The sequence below is a fragment of the Salmo salar genome, chromosome ssa02 (genome assembly GCF_905237065.1).
Source record: "Salmo salar chromosome ssa02, Ssal_v3.1, whole genome shotgun sequence".
Lineage (NCBI taxonomy): Eukaryota > Metazoa > Chordata > Actinopteri > Salmoniformes > Salmonidae > Salmo > Salmo salar.
The window spans coordinates 48,055,685-48,078,827 of NC_059443.1; positions in this window are offsets into that span (position 1 = coordinate 48,055,685).

Sequence of the window (23,143 nt, forward strand, 5' to 3'; positions counted from 1 at the left end):
TTCACTGCAAATAGGCTGTGGTTTTGGTATAATTTGGCTGAGTAGGCTTGTGCACATTTACATTACTGTTTCAATTAGTTAACTAAGTTATTGATTTATTCATGTTTTTGGTGGTGTTGCATTTCAGATGAAGAGGGAGGATCACTAGAAAGCAGCATGCAGACTGATCAGGGCCCGTATTCACAAAGCATCTCAGGGTAGGAGTACTGATTTTAGAATCAGTTTTGCCTTTTATGGAAGGGGAGCTGGTCCTAGATCACTGTTCCTACTCTGAAGACACTTTGTGAATACAGGCCCGAGAAGAAAGCTGTTGCCCAATACCTTGCACAACAGTCTTTCACCATAGGACCCCAGAGGTACAGTATTACAGTCAAAGCTCATGAACTTAACCTTTGTATGTTCATTTCCATATCAATGACACTATCAAAAGGGTTGAATTGTTCAGCCTCGTGCAGTGAACACGGCTTTGGTGATGAAAGGTACATAATGCATTTATTGTCATCTCCTTATCAGGCCACTGCATGCTGTGACATGGGCTTGGATGGTGACACATCTTCAAGCTTCCTGACTGAATATTGGGGTCTTCAGTGGTTCTGGAAGCAAGGGCCTTACCTGGGAGTACAGCAACAGTCTCTCTGTCTCGCAGCCATTCTGTCAACATGTATAGTACAGAACCCACTCAAACTCATAGAAACTGCTACGGACTCAAGCACTGATTTATATTTACTTTGTCCCATTCTTTAATCTTGTTTGAGATATATATTTTAGTTGAGACACCTGTATGAGAGATTATTAAAAATGTATTCACTTTAAATCATAAGCTCTAAGTGTATTTGTCTTGATGTTTAACTTATCACATGAGTTAGTAAAAATTGAAGACCAACATGCTATGAAAAAGTAGTTTTGTAATCTTACAATAAAAAATTAATTGTTTATACAAAACTGTATTGCATTTTGTCATCCACAAAATGTGGCCATTGAAAGTCTTTGGATAGCTGACAACAGGGTGGCATGTTTTTGTACATGCTGCTCTAGAGTTCCATAGCCCAGCATACTCATCTAGAGGAAAGGGGGATGGACACAGGTTAGTTTTGATAAAAGTCTGGTTGATTTTTACAGGGTTGAGAGCATGAGTTGGAGTGAGTACAGTAAATCCAATCCGACCATTGTCCCTGGATAATATGCTAGCATCACACAAGAAGACTGCCATAGTGAAGGAGGTTTACATAGTGCATCAAGTATACTATTATGAGTGGAGCTTACTTCTCTGTGCTCTGGAGGTCCTTGGACCATTCTCTCTCTACCATCTTGAGAGAGACGGATAGAGGTAGTGAGTGTGCTTGAAAGAGAGAGAGCCCTCACCCCTGACCTACCACTGGCCCAGGGCCTCCTGCCTAACCCTCTAATCACAGTCTCTCTGACTATCAGGATAAAGGTAAGACCCAGATGCAGACTGTGTCGAAGTAACAATGTTTATTACAGCAACGGGGGCAAAGGTACAGGATGACAGGCAGGCTCAGGCAGAGTTCGGTAATCCAGAAACGGGGCAAAGGTAAAAGACGGCACGCAGGCTCAGGGGCCGGCAGAGTGGTCGGGTGGGCTCAGGATCAGGACAGGCAAGGGTCAAAACCAGGAGGATGAGAAAAGAGAGACTGGGGAAAAGCAGGAGCTGATGCAAAAAACACTGGTTGACTTGACAAACTGGCAACAGACAAACCGAGAACACCGGTGCTGAAAAGGCATTTCACCGGTGCTGAATACGTTCATTACACTTTTCTATTTCACGGACCCCTTGCAATTACACCAGGGACCCCTAGGGGTCCACGGACCCCTGTTTGAGAACCCCTGGTGTATAGTATGATATTTGTTCTTTTGTTTAGTAGTTTTCTGTTTTTAGTACATGACAGTACACTTACTAATTATTTATTTTGTTATTTTATTTAAAATTGCATACTTTGTGTGACATACTTGTCCATAGCTGCTGTTTGAAGAGTTGAGACACTGACTGAACAATAAATAAGTATTTTTGAAGGATATTTTTGGTTGATTTATTTGGGTTATTCATTGAAATAGTTATTTCACTTTTAGAACTGTACTTATTCTGAGCTTGTTGTTCTTGTAAAGATATTGTAGTCAACTCAGGCCAGTGGCACATATTTAATGACTATATAAATGTATCAGAAAAAGTACAATTAAAAAGGTCAATTCAATACGGAGACCAACTTTGTGGTAGTTCTCAATGGAGATTCACTTAGATGAGATCGCACCATGCTCATTGTATTTACGAAAACTGCACCCATACAGTGTACAGTACCATTGCCACCTACTGGCCTTTCTTGGTATTGCTGGTTGTAAATACAAATACTTGCAAACATAATGGACTGAAAAGGAACACTGCTATAACTATTATTAGTAGTAGTATTATAATGATTTAAACATTTGAACAAGTTGGGACAACCCTTCAGTTAACTACTGTACCTATCAATTATCCAGTTGTAGTAATTATGGTTCCTCAATATACATTTAACATATTACAATGTAGGCTATGTGTTACAGCACTACTTTTGGAGTCCCCCTCAGGAATTGCTCTTGAGAAAACTTGATGTAATTGTCCCTCCAAAGTTCATATCAGATGTCTTGAGATGTTGCTTCAATATATCCACATAATTTCCCCCCCTCATGATGCCACCTATTTTGTGAAGTGCACCATTCCCTCCTGCAGCAAAGCAACCCCACAACATGATGCTGTCACCCCATGCATCACGGTTGGGATGGTAATCTTCGGTTGCAAGCCTCACCCTTTTTCCACAAAACATAACAATGGTCATTATGGCCAAACAGTTCTATTTTTGTTTCATCAGACCAGAGGACATTTCTTCAAAAAGTACGATCTTTGTCCCCATGTGCATTTGCAAACCGTAGTCTGGCTTTTTTATGGCGGTTTTGGAGCAGTGGCTACTTCATTGCTGTCGATATAGGACTTGTTTTACTGTGGATATAGATACTTTTGTACCTGTTCTGGGATTGATTTGCACTTTTCGCACAAAAGTACTTTCATCTCTAGGAGACGCATCTCCTTCCTGAGTGGTATGACGGCTGCGTGGTCCCATGGTGTTTATACTTGCGTACTATTGTTCGTACAGATGAATGTGGTACCTTCAGTCATTTGGAAATTGCTCCCAAGGATGAACCAGACTTGTGGAGGTCTACAATTTTCTTTCTGAGGTCTTGGCGGATTTCTTTTGATTTTCCCATGATGTCAAGTAAAGAGGCACTGAGTTTGAAGGTAGGCCTTGAAATACATCCACAGGTACACCTCCAATTGACTCAAATTATGTCAATTAGCCTATCAGAAGCTTCTAAAGCCATGACATCATTTTCTGGAATTTTCCAAGCTGTTTAAAAGCACAGTCAACTTAGTGTATGTAAACTTCTGACCCACTGGAATTGTTATACAGTGAATTATAAGTTAAATAATCTGTCTGTAAACAATTTTTGGAAAAATTACTTGTGTCATGCACAAACTAGATGTCCTAACCGACTTGCCAAAACTATAGTTTGTTAACAAGACATTTGTGGAGTGGTTGAAAAACGAGTTTGAATGACTCCAACTTAAGTGTATGTAAACTTCTGACTTCAACTCTATGTATATATATATGCCTGCTGTGCTAGTGGGAGGCAGGGGTGACCGGTCCTTCGCCCACCGCCTGCTGGGCACTGTTTTCCTGCAGTTCTGTTAACGACAGGGTGAGGGCAGGTGTTCAGCAAGCAGGAGCAAAGGACACTGTCTACTGGTGTCACTCCCGCTAGCCAACAAGGAGGACCAGGAGTTGGAACCGGTTCAGGGAACCGGAACAAAAGTGATCTATGCTGTTTTGGAATAGAACCATTATTTGAATAACTTCATTTTACGCTCCAGGTATTTTTTTCTAGACCCACAAAAAAATGAAACAAAGCGTCTATGCAAAGCCCTCACTCTGTCACTCAGAAACTTATTCCAGCATCTGCCTGCAAGCTGAAAATCTTTGCCAATGGGTGTGCATGTTTAGGCTACCTACCCCTCCCCCCTATGAAGCATAGGCTACTGTACTGACATTAGAAGTGTGAGAAGATATATAGAGAAACTTTTAATTAGCTAGAGAAGAATGGATGAACTTTTCAATAATAAAAAATATATATAATGGTGCTCACACCAGATACTGACTGGTTTTCTGATCCACGCCCCTACTTTTTTTTTGATGTATCTGTGACCAACAGATGCATATCTGTATTCCCAGTCATGTGAAATCCATAGATTAGGGCCTAATGAATTTATTTAAATTGACTGATTTCCTTATATGGACAGTAACTCAGTAAAACCTTTGAAATTGTTGCATGTTGCGTTTATATGTTTGTTAAGTTTATTATCAGTGTCCATATCCTCATTGCTCATCATTGCTCCAGTGTCTCATACCCCACTCCATTGCCAGCAACATTGCTTGTCAATATTGCCCCAAAAAATTGCCAGTGTATGAAGGCCTTAAGGCCATGTTTCACTTTTCTTTTTACAATGAGTAGTGCGCATGTGTATGAATCTGATATGTCACCTATGTCGACATTGTAAATTGGAGATATAATCGATTATATACTTCCGGGCTGCACGCGCACCATAAAAATATGAAATAGAACGTTGTCCAGGCTTGACGTACAGGACCAGTCAAAAGTTTGGACACACCTACTCATTCAAGGGTTTCTCTTAATTTTTACTATTTTTCAACATTGTAGAATAATAGTGAGGACAACAAAACTATGAAATAACACATATAGCTAGCTAGCGTGATCAGACCTACTGGCTGGAGTGTTTACGGACATATTCAATCTCTCCCTATCCCAGTCTGATGTCCCCACTTCCTTCAACATAACCACCATTGTTCCTGTACCCAAGAAAGCAAAGGTAACTGAACTAAATGACTATCGCCCCGTAGCACTCACTTCTGTCATCATGAAGTGCCATCATGAAGACCCACTTCAATTTGCTTACCGCCGCAATAGATCCACAGACGATGCAATCGCCATTGCACTGTACACTGCCCTATCCCATCGACTAGAGGAATTCCTACGTCAGAATGCTGTTCATTGACTATAGCATAGCCATAGTACCCTCCAAGCTCATCATTAAGCTTGGGGCCCTGGGTCTAAACCAAGCCCTGTGCAACTGTGTCCTGGACTTCCTGACGGGCCGCCCCCAGGTGGTGAAGGTAGGAAACAACACCTCCACTTCGCTGATCCTCAACACAGGGGCCCCACATGGGTGCGTGCTCAGCCCCCTCCTGTTCTCCCTCAATGTCAACAAAACGAAGGAGCTGATCGTCGACTTCAGGAAACAGCAGAGGGTTGCACGCCCCTATACACATCGACGGGACCGCAGTGGAGAAGGTGGAAAGCTTCAAGTTCCTTGGCATACATATCACTGACAATCTGAAATGGTCCACCCACACAGACAGTGTGCCTCTTCAACCTCAGGAGGCTGAAGAAATTTGGCTTGGCCCCTAAGACCCTCAGAAACTTTTACAGATGCACAATTGAGAGCATCCTTTCGGTCTGTATCACCGCCTGGTATGGCAACTGCACCACACGCACACCGCAGGGCTCTCCAAGGGGTGGTAAGGTCTGCCCAATGCATCACCGGGGCACACTGACTGCCCTCCAGGACACCTACAGCACCTGATGTTACAGAAAGGCCAAAAAGATCATCAAGGACATCAACCACCCGAGCCACGGCCTCTTCACCCCGCTATCATCCAGAAGGCAAGGTCAGTACAAGTGCATCAAAGCGAGAGACTGAAAAACAGCTTCTATCTCAAGGCCATCAGACTGTTAAATAGCCATCACTAGCCGGCTACCACCCAGCTACTCAACCCTGCACCTTAGAGGCTGCTGCCTAATGTACATAGACATGGAACACTAGTCACTTTAATAATGTTTACATGCTGCTTTAATCATCTCATTATGTATATACTTTATTCTATTCTACTGTATTTAGTCAATGCCACTCTGCCATTGGTCATCCTAATATTTATATATTTCTTAATTCCATTCTTTTACTTTTAGATTTGTGTATTGTTGGGAATTGTTAAGATACTACTGCCCTGTTGGAGCTAGAAACACAAGCATTTTGCTACACCCGCAATAACAACTGCTAAATATGTGGCGAATAAAATGTGATTTATCAGCAGGAACATGGAGCACTCCGTGCCAGTAAGTCATGATATTTTTTATAGATTGCACTAAACTATTTCAAGAGCTAATACTGCACTCATATAAGAAGTGGAGAAGCCCTATGCATCATACAATAGTCTACTCCTGGAGTAACTCCCTGTCAGTGCCACACCCTGATCTGTTTCACCTGTCTTTGTGATTGTCTCCACCCCCTCTAGGTGTCGCCCATCTTCCCCTGTGTATTTATACCGGTGTTCTCGGTTTGTCTGTTGCCAGTTTGTCAAGTCAACCAGTGTTTTTTGCATCAGCTCCTGCTTTTCCCCAGTCTCTCTTTTCTCATCCTCCTGGTTTTGACCCTTGCCTGTCCTGATCCTGAGCCCACCCGACCACTCTGCCGGCCCCTGAGCCTGCGTGCCGTCTTTTACCTTTGCCCCGTTTCTGGATTACCGAACTCTGCCTGAGCCTGCCTGTCATCCTGTACCTTTGCCCCCGTTGCTGTAATAAACATTGTTACTTCGACACAGTCTGCATCTGGGTCTTACCTTTATCCTGATAGTCAGAGAGACTGTGATTAGAGGGTTAGGCAGGAGGCCCTGGGCCAGTGGTAGGTCAGGGGTGAGGGCTCTCTCTCTTTCAAGCACACTCACTACCTCTATCCGTCTCTCTCAAGATGGTAGAGAGAGAATGGTCCAAGGACCTCCAGAGCACAGAGAAGTAAGCTCCACTCATAATAGTATACTTGATGCACTATGTAAACCTCCTTCACTATGGCAGTCTTCTTGTGTGATGCTAGCATATTATCCAGGGACAATGGTCGGATTGGATTTACTGTACTCACTCCAACTCATGCTCTCAACCCTGTAAAAATCAACCAGACTTTTATCAAAACTAACCTGTGTCCATCCCCCTTTCCTCTAGATGAGTATGCTGGGCTATGGAACTCTAGAGCAGCATGTACAAAAACATGCCACCCTGTTGTCAGCTATCCAAAGACTTTCAATGGCCACATTTTGTGGATGACAAAATGCAATACAGTTTTGTATAAACAATTAATTTTTTATTGTAAGATTACAAAACTACTTTTTCATAGCATGTTGGTCTTCAATTTTTACTAACTCATGTGATAAGTTAAACATCAAGACAAATACACTTAGAGCTTATGATTTAAAGTGAATACATTTTTAATAATCTCTCATACAGGTGTCTCAACTAAAATATATATCTCAAACAAGATTAAAGAATGGGACAAAGTAAATATAAATCAGTGCTTGAGTCCGTAGCAGTTTCTATGAGTTTGAGTGGGTTCTGTACTATACATGTTGACAGAATGGCTGCGAGACAGAGAGACTGTTGCTGTACTCCCAGGTAAGGCCCTTGCTTCCAGAACCACTGAAGACCCCAATATTCAGTCAGGAAGCTTGAAGATGTGTCACCATCCAAGCCCATGTCACAGCATGCAGTGGCCTGATAAGGAGATGACAATAAATGCATTATGTACCTTTCATCACCAAAGCCGTGTTCACTGCACGAGGCTGAACAATTCAACCCTTTTGATAGTGTCATTGATATGGAAATGAACATACAAAGGTTAAGTTCATGAGCTTTGACTGTAATACTGTACCTCTGGGGTCCTATGGTGAAAGACTGTTGTGCAAGGTATTGGGCAACAGCTTTCTTCTCGGGCCTGTATTCACAAAGTGTCTTCAGAGTAGGAACAGTGATCTAGGACCAGCTCCCCTTCCATAAAAGGCAAAACTGATTCTAAAATCAGTACTCCTACCCTGAGATGCTTTGTGAATACGGGCCCTGATCAGTCTGCATGCTGCTTTCTAGTGATCCTCCCTCTTCATCTGAAATGCAACACCACCAAAAACATGAATAAATCAATAACTTAGTTAACTAATTGAAACAGTAATGTAAATGTGCACAAGCCTACTCAGCCAAATTATACCAAAACCACAGCCTATTTGCAGTGAACTTTTGCATACTTTGTCACCAGTGCATCAAAAAACAGGCAGGGGAACGAAGAAGTTTGACCAAAGTGTTCACAATAGTATACTTAAGAACCACTGCTATACACACTACTGAACAAAATAAACAAATATATGTTTGCGGGTTTCAATGGATCCAACAAATTGCTGGCAGATATTTTCCCTGAAGACTGTCCAGCCTGTCTTTATGTATGTAACCGGTGCTCTATTGCACCGCTGTAACTCTGCGTTGTGTGTGGTTGATTGAGACTATAGACGTGGACTTTGGAGATCAGGTAGTTTTAATTAAGCAGAATTCACTCTTTGCATCCTGCATCTGCATCCAAAAGAAAATAAACATTTGTAGAGAACATATGTTCTGCGAATCATCGCCTCTTTCCCTCATAGTGCATCAAAATTGTTTTCGAATACAAAAATTAGTACAGCCTCTCCTTATTATGCATCAACACATAACATATATTTTACATAGATAAAACCACATACCTGCATCCAAAAGACAATAAAACATTTGTAGAGCACATATGTTCTGCGAATTGTCGCCTCTTTCTACAACAGATGCACAATACAAGGGACTGGGATCATTCGAGGAGCTAGCCATCGTTCACGCATACAATAGCCTGCGAATACCTTAGCTAGCTATTAACCACATGTTGAATTCAGAATGTTGATATTATCCTAAAAAGTACAATTAAAAGAGCATCTTAACAATACCATCCACTTATGAGTAACCTCTAAATATACAACATTATTCATAAACAAAACACCGTGTGTATGACTTTGTGCTTAAAAGAATCAAACTTTTCTGAAGACGACAGAAAAAGCATGCCTACCTCAAAATTATTTGAGCACGAGGACGCAGGGCAAAACGTAAGTACACACTCCCCTACTCCCAGGATGCAGGCATGCATAATAACAAATCAATATGACATATTAATATATGAACCTGGTGAAATTCACACAGTACTTTAACAACTGTTACATTCACCCCTCCTAAATTTCACCAACCTTGTAAAACAACAAAATAACCTACCAAGCTCAAGGCATAATTCTGAATTCAGCTCAAAGCCAACCATAGGGTTCAGGGCAAGAGAACGTTGGTCAGGCCTTCAACTGCCCCTAGATGCATAGTGCCTCTTACACTATACCTACCTTAGCCTTAAAAAACGGTAATTCTGTACTAAATCATATCTCTGTACTATGTTAAGCTTGCACCTTCTGGTGGATTGACTCAATTAGTCTCTTGACTGGTTTAACTACCCTCCCCGCCCTTGTGCGACCTGCCACTGGGCTAGGGGCCCTGGGCTAGGGGCTCTGGCCTTTGATCATTGATCAGAGAAGGGTTTGAAGGAATCAGCTCCAGGATCTCAGAGGTGCTTCTCAGGTCATTTTCCTCAAGCAAGCAAGGTTCTTCTGGTTCGGACTTTCCATCTGATGTCCAGAGCTCGGAGTAGTCGCTTGAATCCTCCGCCAGCCAAGATGCACTTTCCTCCCCAGAGTCCTCCATGTCTTCCCTGTCCAGTCCATACCCAGAGTGGGTGACCTGTCCTGCATCTACATTGATTGAAGGGCCTGCAGCATCACTGTCATTGAAGTGCACTGAATCATCAATTTCAAATGGCAGGAAAATCCCCTGCAGCAGTAGATTCCTGTGAACCACTTTCTCTCTGCTGTAACGATATTGGATTATGTACGTGTGAGTGTGTGGATTGACTGAAGTCACTTTGAAAATCTTGGGGTTCCACTTGTCAGCCAATTTGCGGCCCCTTTCACCCTTGTTGGCGATGAGGACACGATCCCCCATGGACAAACTGATGCCTACCTGTTAGGGCTAGGGGGCAGTATTGACACGGCTGGATAAAAAAACATACCCGATTTAATCTGGTTACCACTCCTACCCAGGAACTAGAATATGCATATACTTATTACATATGGATAGAAAACACCCTAAATTTTCTAAAACTGTTTGAATGGTGTCTGTGAGTATAACAGAACTCATTTGGCAGGCAAAACCCTGAGACATTTTCCGACAGGAAGTGGATACCTGATGTGTTGTATTGCCTTTAAACCTATCCCATTGAAAAACACAAGGGCTGAGGAATATTTTGGCACTTCCTATTGCTTCCACTAGATGTCACCAGCCTTTACAAAGTGTTTTGAGTCTTCTGGAGGGAGATCTGACCGAACAAGAGCCATGGAACGATGATGTCCCATTAGACACCTGGCGCGCGAGTTCATGTTGGGTACCCTCGTTCCAATACGTTATAAAAGAGTATGCATTCGTCCACCTTGAATATTATTCATGTTCTGGTTAAAAAAGGCCCTAATGATTTATGCTATACAACGTTTGACATGTTTGAACGAACGTAAATATATTTTTTCCCCTCGTTCATGACGAGAAGTCCGGCTGGCTTAGATCATGTGCTAACAAGACGGAGATTTTTGGACATAAATGATGAGCTTTTTTGAACAAAACTACATTCGTTATGGACCTGTGATACCTGGAAGTGACATCTGATGAAGAGAATCAAAGGTAATGGATTATTTACATAGTATTTTCGATTTTAGATCTCCCCAACATGACGTCTAGTCTGTATCGCAACGCGTATTTTTCTGGGCGCAGTGCTCAGATTATTGCAAAGTGTGATTTCCCAGTAAGGTTCTTTTTAAATCTGGCAAGTTGATTGCGTTTCAAGAGATGTAAATCTATAATTCTTTAAATGACAATATAATATTTTACCAATGTTTTCTAATTTTAATTATTTAATTTGTGACGCTGACTTGACTGCCGGTTATTGGAGGGAAACGATTTCCTCAACATCAATGCCATAGTAAAACGCTGTTTTTGGATATAAATATGAACTTGATAGAACTAAAAATGCATGCATTGTCTAACATAATGTCCTAGGAGTGTCATCTGATGGACATTGTAAAAGGTTAGTGCATCATTTTAGCTGGTTTTATGGTTTTGGTGACCCTGTCTTTGAATTGACAAAACATTACACACAACTCTTGTAAATGTACTGTCCTAACATACTCTAAATTTATGCTTTCGCCGTAAAACCTTTTTGAAATCGTAAAACGTGGTTAGATTAAGGAGATGTTTATCTTTCAAAGGGTGTAAAATAGTTGTATGTTTGAAAAATTTGAATTTTGACATTTATTTGGATTCAAATTTGCCGCTCTTGAAATGCCTTTACGTATTCAGCACCACAAGGATTAAGTAATGCCTTTTCCCTTCCTGTAGTGCAGATGCCCGCGCACTCTTCAAATGCAGATTTTGTTGAGCGCACGAGAGCAGACAAGAAACGTGTGAAAGCACTGATCAGACCTCTGCCTACCACCGCTCAGTCAGACTGCTCTATCAAATATCAAATATAGACTTAATGATAATAAACACACAGAAATATGAGCCTTTGGTCATTAATATGGTCAAATCTGGAAGCTATAATTTCCAAAACAAAACGTTTATTCTTTCAGTGAAATACAGAACTGTTCCGTATTGTATCGAACGGGTGGCAACCCTAAGTCTAAATAGTGCTGTTACACTGCACAACCTTCAATGTTATGTCATAATTATGTAAAATTCTGGCAAATGAATTACGGTCACACAGTTCGCAACGAGCTAGGGGGCCCAAACTGTTGCATTATGCTGACTCTGCTTGCACTGAACGCAAGAGAAGTGACACAATTTCCCTAGTTAATACTGCCTGCAAACATGAATTTATTTTAACTAAATATGCAGGTTTAAAAAATATATACTCCTGTGTATTGATTTTAAGAACGGCATTGAGGTTTATGGTCAGGTACGATTGTGCTTTTTTCGCGAATGCGTTTTTGTTAAATCATCACCCGTTTGGCGAAGTTGAAGTAGGCTGTGATTCGATGATGAATTAACAGGCACCGCATTGATTATAGGCAACGCAGGACAAGCTAGTTAAGCTAGTAATATCATCAACCATGTGTAGTTAACTAGTGATTATGTGAAGATTGATTGTTTTTATAAGATAAGTTTAATGCTAGCTGGCAACTTACCTTGGCTCCTTGCAGCCACAAGTACCTTTTGACGCTGTACTCGTGTAACAGGTGGTCAGCCTGCCATGCAGTTTCCTCGTGGATTGCAATGTAATAGGCCATAATCGGTGTCCAAAAAGGCAGATTACCGATTGTTATGAAAACTTGAAATCGGCCCTAATTAATCGGCCATGCCGAGTAATCGATCGACCCCTAGTGCTGTGTATGGGGTCTTCTGTGTGGTCATCTGTGGGATTAAAGCTGAAGCACTTTGCCAAAAAACAGTCACACTTCAGATTCCCTGTTGCAGAACACATGCAGCTGATGTCGCGGTAAAGAATTTTCCCAGGTGAAAGAGTGACCACCTGGTGGAGCCTCATTGTGGACGGTATGGCTGGAAGGTCAGCTGGCATTTCTTTCACTGCATCCTCCACAGCTTGCTCCTTATTGTAAAACAATTTCACCTTCGATTGTCCCTCACTTCGATTGTCCCCCCTCTTGAAAATTCCGATACAAAAGAGGTAAAAATAACCACGCTGCTTGTACTGTGTGCAGGGACTGTCACAAAAAAATGGATGGTTGTCACATCCGGGCATCTCTCTCTCCCTCAGGATGGGCTCCAGGTGTTGCCATATGGCAGGTGGTCCCAGTCTGGATGCCAACACAGTGCAGAATGAGGTAGGGACAGATGCACCCCCAACATAGTAAACCCCATTGTGCAAAGTGGCCTGTTTTTGTGATGCACCAAAATGGACAGCTTGTACTTGAACGCTGTACTTGCAGCCGTAGTTCTCAGAGAAGTCAATATGGACTGCACATTCATTTGCAGGGAGGGTCAGCTTCAGGGCCCATGAGAAAGCATATTGCTGTCTGATGTCCCCATTTCTACGTCTTTCCTCCACTTCTCTTTCTCTTTCTCTTTTTCTAAGTACTGCTAAGTACTGCTGTCTCCTCTGTTCAACAGCATCAGTGCCAGAACTCTGTTGAATGACGAGGCAAATTGCGGTTCTAGTGTTAATTTTACTATAGATAATAGATTGTCCCTTCTGAATGAACTGAAGGAGATACAACACTGTTACTGTAGTGCAACACTGTTACTTGAATTATAGTAACAGGGTTTCAAGTAACAGGGTTGTAAATCAATGACAATGTTAGCTTTTTCTCAGGAATAGATGCTAGCTGTGGAACGTAGCATTACTGTCAAGGTCAAGGACAAACTTAGTTATACAAATAAAAACAGAAAACTTTGAAATTCATTTGTCTTATTCTGATAATATGAGTAACAGGGTTGTGTTGGTTTGAGTGACACACTCAATCAAGACTGAAAATATTGGAAAAATATGAAAAATAGAAGAGACCTTTGGTCTACCCATGGTGTTAGCAAATCGCTTGAGGATGTAATTTCCTCTGTGTCATGTGACTCACTGTTTTTTTCTCTTCCTCTGCCAGGCTAAATAGGTTTTGGTAACAGGGCTGTATGCATGTTGTGGGACACAACTTCAGTGCATAATTGATATAATTTCAAATATGTTGATGATTAAACAAATTGTTTTAACAACTACAAGAGACATAAATCAAAATCATACCAAAAAAATGTGGATTTAAAACTTATTTGAACGGTTATATTTGATGTGCAAGTTCGTCATCAAGAAGGTGGGACAATAGAAAAATGCCATTTTAGGGGGTGCTCGAGAGCAATTTGATATTTTAAATAATTTTGGAACCATTTTTTGTCTACAACTATATTTACATTTTGTCACAGGACAAGTATAATTTATGCACTTGTTGTGTGTTTTAGTATTTTGGGCATGGATTATTTGTAATTTCATGGGTGGGACAGAAAATGTCCTCCAATTCTGGAATGGCCAATGGGAGTAAAAAGTATAAGTTAAAAAAAAAAAAGATATCAATATTAAATGTTGTTACTGTCATAAGTGCCCCGAAGCAATATTTTGTTTAGAAATTGTTGTGGAAACCAAGCCATTCTTTTTTTTGAAAACTGCGTGGACCTGAAAAGAATAGGCAATGTTTTACTGCATTATTTTCATTTTAGCAACCAGCATAATAGACGTTAGCCATTAGGGTAGGCTATCGTGCAGGCTGTCGTCTCGATGCCATTAACTTGCGCATTAGGCTAATGTCAATTAGAAAATTAGAGAGCAATTTAAGAGCAAAGCACACCTACCCATGTCTTGCTTCGCACCAGTGCGTCCTCGCCAAGGGAAGTAGATTGCACTTGCCCCCGCCGTCACCACCTCGTTGCATTGCGCGTACCTCGCACAGGGATAGGATCGGATACCTGTCTTTCAGAACATCTTTCCATACCTTCGCCAGAGCCTGAGACGTCAGTGATGACAACTGAATGAGGTCTGATCAGTGCTTTCACACGTTTCTTGTCTGCTCTCGTGCGCTCAACAAAATCTGCATTTGAAGAGTGCGCGGGCATCTGCACTACAGGAAGGGAAAAGGCATCACTGACTTTGACTATAACGAAGTTTTATCTACTAGGCTAATATTGCACCTGAATATGATGGAGTTTCCTACCCTGTCCGCGGATGATTTAGCCGACCTGTATTCTGTGATCCCTTTCAATGCCACATTGCCTGAGGATTCTACAGGGCTGCCATCAAGAGGCAATGACACCGAGAAGGGTTCTTCGAAGGACACCACAAGTATTATAATCGCAGTATCTATAACTGCTCTCTACTCTATTATATGCATTGTTGGACTGCTTGGAAACATCCTCGTTATGTATGGAGTGGTGAGGTAAGAAAGCCTATCTACTGTAGCTCTTTTGGTGACCCTAATGGAAATAATTAATACAAGCAGTTTTATGTCCGTTTTCTATTGTAAAGTGATTGAATTTTAATGTTGAATATCACCACAAGTGAACTGCTGAATATCGTAAGCATTCATTCAAACAGCACTTTACTGTGTTTGCCAGCAGCTCTTAGCAATGCTTGAAGCACAGCGCTTTTTATGACTTCAAGCCTATGAACTCCCGAAATTAGACTGGCAATACTAAAGTGCCTATAAGAACATCCAATAGTCAAAGGCATATGAAATGCAAATGGTGTAGAGAGAAATAGTTGACGCATCATAATTCCTATAATAACTACAACCTAAAACTTCTTAACTGGGAATATTGAAGAACTGGAAATATGGAACCATCAGCTTTCTCATGTTCTGAGCAAGGAACTTAAACGTTAGCTTTTTTACATGGCACATATTGCAGTTTTACTTTTTTCTCCAACACTGTGTTTTTGCATTATTTAAACCAAATTGAACATGTTTCATTATTTATTTGTGACTAAATAGATGTTATTTATTTATTATATTAAATAAAATCATATAAATCGGCCGATTAATCGGCACCAGCTTTTTTTTGGCCCTCCAATAATCGGTATCGGTATCGGCGTTGAAAAATCATAATCAGTCAACCTCTATACAGCACACCAGAAGAAGTGCAGTGGCACAGTCCAGAGGTGGTGGGGAAATGGTGTGCCTTGGTGTACAACCACACCATCTACCCAGGGATCATCCAAGAGGTGAATAAGACCCACTGCCAGGTGAAATGTATGCATAGAGTGGGTGTAAACCATTTTTTCTGACTGTTGAGGGACGATCTCCTTTGGTATCCTTTTGAGGATGTGCTGACCCTCATTCCTGCCCCAGATTACGTTACCTCACGCCACATGGCCATCGCAACACTCTTGACCCAAATTGCTACAGACCTATATCCATCCTACCCTGCCTTTCTAAGGTCTTCGAAAGCCAAGTCAACAAACAGATTACCGACCATTTCGAATCCCACCGCACCCTCTCCGCTATGCAATCTGGTTTCAGAGCTGGTCATGGGTGCACCTCAGCCACGCTCAAGGTCCTAAACGACATCGTAACCACCATCGATAAGAAACAATACTGTGCTGCCGTATTCATTGACCTGGCCAAAGCTTTTGACTCTGTTAATCACCACATCCTCATCGGCAGACTCAGTAGCCTTGGTTTCTCAAACGATTGCGTCGCCTGGTTCACCAACTACTTCTCTGACAGAGTTCAGTGTGTCAAATCGGAGGGCCTACTGTCTGGACCTCTGGCAGTCTCTATGGGGGTACCACAGGGTTCAATTCTTGGGCCAACTCTTTTCTCTGTATACATAAATGATGTCGCTCTTGCTGCTGGTGAATCTCTGATCCACCTCTACGCAGACGACACCATTCTGTACACTTCTGGCCCTTCTTTGGACACTGTGTTAACAACCCTCCAGACGAGCTTCAATGCCATTCAACTCTCCTTCCGTGGTCTCCAACTGCTCCTAAACACAAGTAAAACTAAATGCATGCTCTTCAACCGATCGCTGCCTGCACCTGCCCGCCTGTCCAGCATCACTTCTCTGGACGGTTCTAACTTAGAATTTGTGGACAACTACAAATACCTAGGTGTCTGGTTAGACTGTAAACTCTCCTTCCAGACTCACATCAATCATCTCCAATCCAAAGTGAAATCTCGAATTGGCTTCCTATTTCGCAACAAAGCATCCTTCACTCATGCTGCCAAACATACCCTCGTAAAACTGACCATCCTACCAATCCTCGACTTCGGCGATGTCATTTACAAAATAGCTTCCAATACCCTACTCAACAAGCTGGATGCAGTCTATCACAGTGCCATCCGTTTTGTCACCAAAGCCCCATATACTACCCACCACTGCGACCTGTACGCTCTCGTTGGCTGGCCTTCGCTTCATAATCGTCGCCAAACACATTGGCTCCAGGTCATCTACAAGACCCTGCTAGGTAAAGTCCCCCCTTATCTCCGCTCACTGGTCACCATAGCAGCACCCACCTGTAGCACGCGCTCCAGCAGGTATATCTCTCTGGTCACCCCTAAAGCCAACTCCTCCTTTGGTCGTCTCTCCTTCCAGTTCTCTGCTGCCAATGACTGGAACGAACTACAAAAATCTCTGAAACTGGAAACACTTATCTCCCTCACTAGCTTTAAGCACCAGCTGTCAGAGCAGCTCACAGATCACTGCACCTGTACATAGCCCATCTATAATTTAGCCCAAACTACTACCTCTTCCCCTACTGTATTTATTTATTTTATTTATTTTGCTCCTTTGCACCATATTATTTATATTTTATCTCTGAACTTTCTTCAAACTACAAATCTACCATTCCAGTGTTTTTCTTGCTATACTTTATTTACTTTGCCACCATGGCATTTTTTTGCCTTTACCTCCCTTATCTCACATCATTTGCTCACATTGTATATAGTCTTATTTTTTATTTTTTTTCTACTGCATCATTGATTGTATGTTGTTTTACTCCATGTGTAACTCTGTGTTTTTGTATGTTGTCGAACTGCTTTGCTTTATCTTGGCCAGGTCGCAATTGTAAATGAGAACTTGTTCTCAACTTGCCTACCTGGTTAAATAAAGGTGAAATAAATAAAAAAAAGTGAGGTATGCGATACTCTGGCCAGCCACTAAAATTACATCTGAACATTATAACATCAACTTTCTAAAATATTGATCAGTTCATGACTATTTTTAATATGCTCATTCATTTTAATGCCAGGTTGTCGGCTTACTGTAATATGACTATTTTTTATGTTTGTCCATTGAGTATTTGATCAGATCCAGTTTGTGGTCTTGTTGACATGTTTATTTTTGGTCATTCCTACTCATCCTCTTTCCTTCTTCGAAAACATATATACAAAATATTATTAAACAACATTCCTGTGGTCCTGGGTATTTATTTGTCACATTTATGTCATGATCTACAATCAAAAGTAATGTAATCCATTTAACCCTGTTACTTTGCACAACCCTGTTACTCTAATTTCAACCCTGTTACCCTATAATTTTAATTAAAATAATCTTAAATGATTTTCTCAGCTCACAATAGTTTCACCTATTGTACTTTTAATAGTTTGAATGATTATATGCATAACGTATTTGAGCAAATATTTGAAAATAAATACTGAAATTAGTTTAAAAAAATGTGTGACTATTGAAAAGTTGGGAAAGATATATTAATTTAAACAACTTTTGAAATCTAAGTCAAGTCTTATCTGAAATTAAATGAGTATTCAATGTGAATGTGACTTTAATTTACTTAAGTACATTTAAATCCAGATAATTTTAGACTTTTACTCAAGTTGTATTTTACTGGGTAACTTTCACTTTTACTTGAGTAATAAAGGTACTGTATATTTACCTTTACTCAAGTATAACCTTATTTTGCCATGTTCTTTTGGTCTGTGTTGCCCTGTAGTTGTTGCCAGTTTGAAAACTTTTGTTAAGGCGTCTAGAAGTGAAAGTGATATATAACACCAAATAGCCATGCTCTAATGTTTGTAACTAGCAGCCAACCTGATTGCACCAATCCCTAGTAATTACTGTGGAATACAAACCCTTCCCCTCAATGAATTTCATTCATTCTGATTACAGTAGCATTTACTTGCTTAGAGTATAATACTGTACATTTTAATTATTGAACTGTGTCATTACACAGTACTTGCTTTGATACTGTATTGCATGTGTTCTGTAAGATGAAATTCAGAATTGTATTTGGCACTGAGCTGTAAGCTACTGTTAAATTCATGGTAACCCCTTAACTGATGGGGTTGCTTGTTAGGGTATGTGTATTGTTGCTAACCATGGCAATATATTTATTTAACCAGGAAGTCAGTTAAGAACAAATTCTTATTTTACAATGACGGGCTACCCAGACCAAACCCTCCCCTAACCCGGATGATACTGGGCCAATTGTGCGCCGCCCTATGAGACACCCTATCACGTCTGGTTCGGATACAGCCCAGGATCGAACCAGGGTCTGTAGTGTCACCTCTAGCACTGAGGTGCAATGCCATAGACCGCTGCGCCACTTGGGAACCCAATATATCCCCTTCTCCCCGTGGCCTTTAGCCTTCCATCAGTGAACTCCCTAGGCCTTCACCACAATGAAATTCCCTCACAGGGCCATAGCGGTAATGCAATTAATGAAGGCTGGGGGTAGCAGAGGTCAAATCATATATATAAGGGTGGTATGATAACATACTGTATAACAGCCAGATGTATAGCTGCAAAGTTAATCAATTGAAACTAAACCCCTCTCTCGACGTTTCCTTTCCTGAACCAAAGGGTCACCCAACTGAATGCATTAGTTCAGACAGCCTCTTGTCTTCCACCTAGGTTCTAACCTCAGAGGTGTAGGGCTGCTGAATGTAAAATCATTAACTGTCAAGGAACAATTGATTGGAACCCAAGAAACCAAGTTGCATTAGCCTTTAAGCTCACTCTGAAGTGAAGTATCAGAGCGAACTTTCAGAATGTATCTGTAACACTGTTCTTGTCACGTCCTGACCATGGTAAGCTGTTATTTTCTATGGTAGAGTAGGTCAGGGCGTGACAGGGGGGTTTTCTAGTTTGTGTTTTTCTATGTTTTGTATTTCTATGTTCAGTTTCTAGGTTTTGTATTTCTATGTTAGGTTTGTTTGGGATGATTTCCAATTAGAGGCAGCTGGTCCTCGTTGTCTCTAATTGGAGATCATATTTAAGTAGTGGTTTTTTCCACCTGGGTTTGTGGGAGATTGTTTTTGAGTTGTGTATGTTTCACCTCTGCATCACGGTTTGTTGTTTTTGTTCTTTCAGTTTATGTTGTATGTATCGCATTAGTTTCACGCTGAAAATAAAATGTGGAACGGCGAACACGCTGCACTTTGGTCCTCTTCTTCCTACGACAGACGTGACAGTTCTTGCTCATGTAAGATAACCTTTCTGGAGTCTCCCATCACTCCCACATAACACACCTACTGAGAATCTGTAGCACTGCTTAGTTTACGAGATTTAAATTCTAACCCTATATCTCATCAAAGACTCTAGATAGGAGTCAGGTGTGTCGACCTGAAATGGTCCCTTCACATAGACAGTGTGGTGAAGAAGGCGCAACAGCACCTCTTCATCCTCAGGAGGCTGAAGAAATCCTGCCGGGCTGTATCTCTGCCTGTGCTTATATTTCAAATGTGAATTCCATAAACTTGAATATCCCCTCAGTTTTAAAATTACGTGGAGGCCTGAGCTGATGCATGATAGCAACCATAGCCCATGTAAGTCAGTTTATAACATTCCATCATTGGATACTCAGATCCCCATATTGACATTGGCTGTGACATCAGGTCCTATGGTTCTAACCTTGGAAAAGTAATTCCAATTCATACTCCTTCCTCTTACTAATAGGGATAGACCAAATGGTTCAGTTTTATGCAATTTTATTGCCATGCCATCTACAGTTGAAGTCGGAATTTTACGTAGACTTAGGTTGGAGTCATTAAAACTTGTTTTTCAACCAATCCACAAATTTCTTGTTAAGAAACTATAGTTTTGGCAAGTCGGTTAGAACATCTACGTTGTGCATGACACAAGTAATTTTTCCAACAATTGTTTACAGACAGATTATTTAACTTATAATTCACTGTATCACAATTCCAGTGGGTCAGAAGTTTACATACACTACATTGACTGTGCCTTTAAACAGCTTGGAAAATTCCAGAAAATGCCTTTAGAAGCTTCTGATAGGCTAATTGACATCATCTGAGTCAATTGGAGGTGTACCTGTGGATGTATTTCAAGGCTCAGTGTTTATTATTTCAAGGCTTCAAACTCAGTGCCTCTTTGCTTGACATCATGGGAAAATCAAAAGAAAAAATTGTGGACCTCCACAAATCTGGTTCATCCTTGGGAGCAATTTACAAACGCCTGAAGATACACGTTCATCTGTACAAACAATAGTACGCAAGTATAAACACCATGTGACCATGCAGCGTTCTGTCTCCTAGAGATGAACGTACTTTGGTGCGAAAAGTACAAATCAATCCCAGAACAACAGCAAAGGACCTTGTGAAGAAGCTAGAGGAAACAGGTACAAAAGTATCTATAGCGAGTCCTATATCGACATAACCTGAAAGGCCGCTCAGCAAGGAAGAAGCCACTGCTCCAAAACCATCATAAAAAAAGCCAGACTACGGTTTGCAACTACACATGGGGACAAAGATCGTACTTTTTGTAGAAATGTCCTCTGGTTTGATGAAACAAAAATAGAACTGTTTGGCCGTAATGACCATCATTATGTTTGGAGGAAAAAGGGGGAGGCTTGCAAGCCGAAGAACACCATCCCAACCGTGAAGCATGGGAGTGGCAGCATCATGATGGATGTGGGGGTGCTTTGCTGCAGGAGGGACTGGTGCACTTTACAAAATAGATGACTTCATGAGGTAGGAAAATTATGTGGCTATATTGAAGCAACATCTCAAGGCAACAGTCAGGAGGTAAAAGCTTGGTCGCAAATGGGTCTTCCAAATGGACAATGACCCCAAGCATACTTCCAGAGTTGTGGCAAAATGGCTTAAGGACAACAAATTCAAGGTATTGGAGTGGCCATCACAAAGCCCTGACCTCAAGCCTATAGAACATTTGTGGGCAGAACTGAAGAAGCGTGTGCGAGCAAGGAGGCCTACAAACCTGACTCAGTTACACCAGCTCTGTCAGGAGGAATGGGCCAAAATTCACCCAACTTATTGTGGAAAGCTTGTGGAAGGCTACCTGAAAGGCTAAACTTCCTATTTCAACTGTACGTATATCAATATCAACCATCAGACAGGGCCTGCAACCACTTTTTGAATGTAACTTGTTTGAGTTGGAGACTCCATGTGACTTCACAAATTGTAAAAGACTTGGGTTGATGCATCTGAACATTAGGAACTTACTTCCTAAACTGGATTACATCAAGATCTGGGCTATGTAGATGAATCCGGACATTCTGGTATTGACTGAAAGTTGGATCCCTGGCGACGTTCGGGACTCCGATATTAATATTGAAAGTTATAATGTGTTCAGAGCTAACAGACAGGGTAGAGGTGGTGGAGTGGCCATTCTTATAAAAAAAAGTATCTTTACTGAAATCCATTTCCCTTGGCCAAAATGTTTTGCTGCAATCTTTAAGCCTTTGTCTGGGGAAAAATGTATCCATAACTGTTATAGGGGTCCTCCCTCGGCTAACCTTTGTGCACTTGAGGAGTTAACTAATTTGTTGTCTACTTTTATTATATCAGAACTTATTATCCTAGGTGATGTAAATTATGATTGAGAAATGCAAGCTTCAGACAATCTAAAAGATATGTGTAATGTTCTAAACTTAAGCCAGTTGGTGACTAAACCTACAGGGCCCAACCCTAAACATCCTTCAAGGTCAACTCTGATAGATCTTAAATTAACGATCTTAGTTTCTAGTGTTGTCTTCGCCCAAGACATTAGTGACCATTGCCCCGTTGTTTGTGTTAGAGATCTGAGAATAATGTCATTACAAAGAGGAACTTTAAAAACGTAGGCTTTTTTACATGATCTTTATTTTAGTGACCTTGGTTGTATTTCAGCTATCCCTGAACATGATTTAGCTTTCAGGTAGATGATGCTTGGGTCAAGGCCAGAAACACAGACTTAGGCCCGGACTGGCAAGCTTTTAAGCAACTGAGGAATCATTGTGTAAGACAAATCAGAAAGGCTAAATCTGATTATTATGTAACCACTCTTTCGGATTGTAATGGGAACCCAGCTAAATTCTGGAAAACGGTAAAATCCCTGACGGTTTCTACTTCCTCCTCACTGCCACAACAAAGTAATTCAGACACTGGCCTCATTACGGAAAACAATTGCATCATTGATGCATTCAATCACCATTTTATTTCAGCGGGCTATCTCTTTGAAATAACTTCTAAGCCTATTCACAAGGACATTGGGCTGGAGCAGTGGTGATTTTTAGCTTGTAAGTCTTGGTGGGGCAAAAAAATTAAATAAAGTGGGATGCATGCCAGCAAAGCCACTACACAACACTAAACAATACAGTCATGGTCAAAGGTTTTGAGAATGACACAAATATTAATTT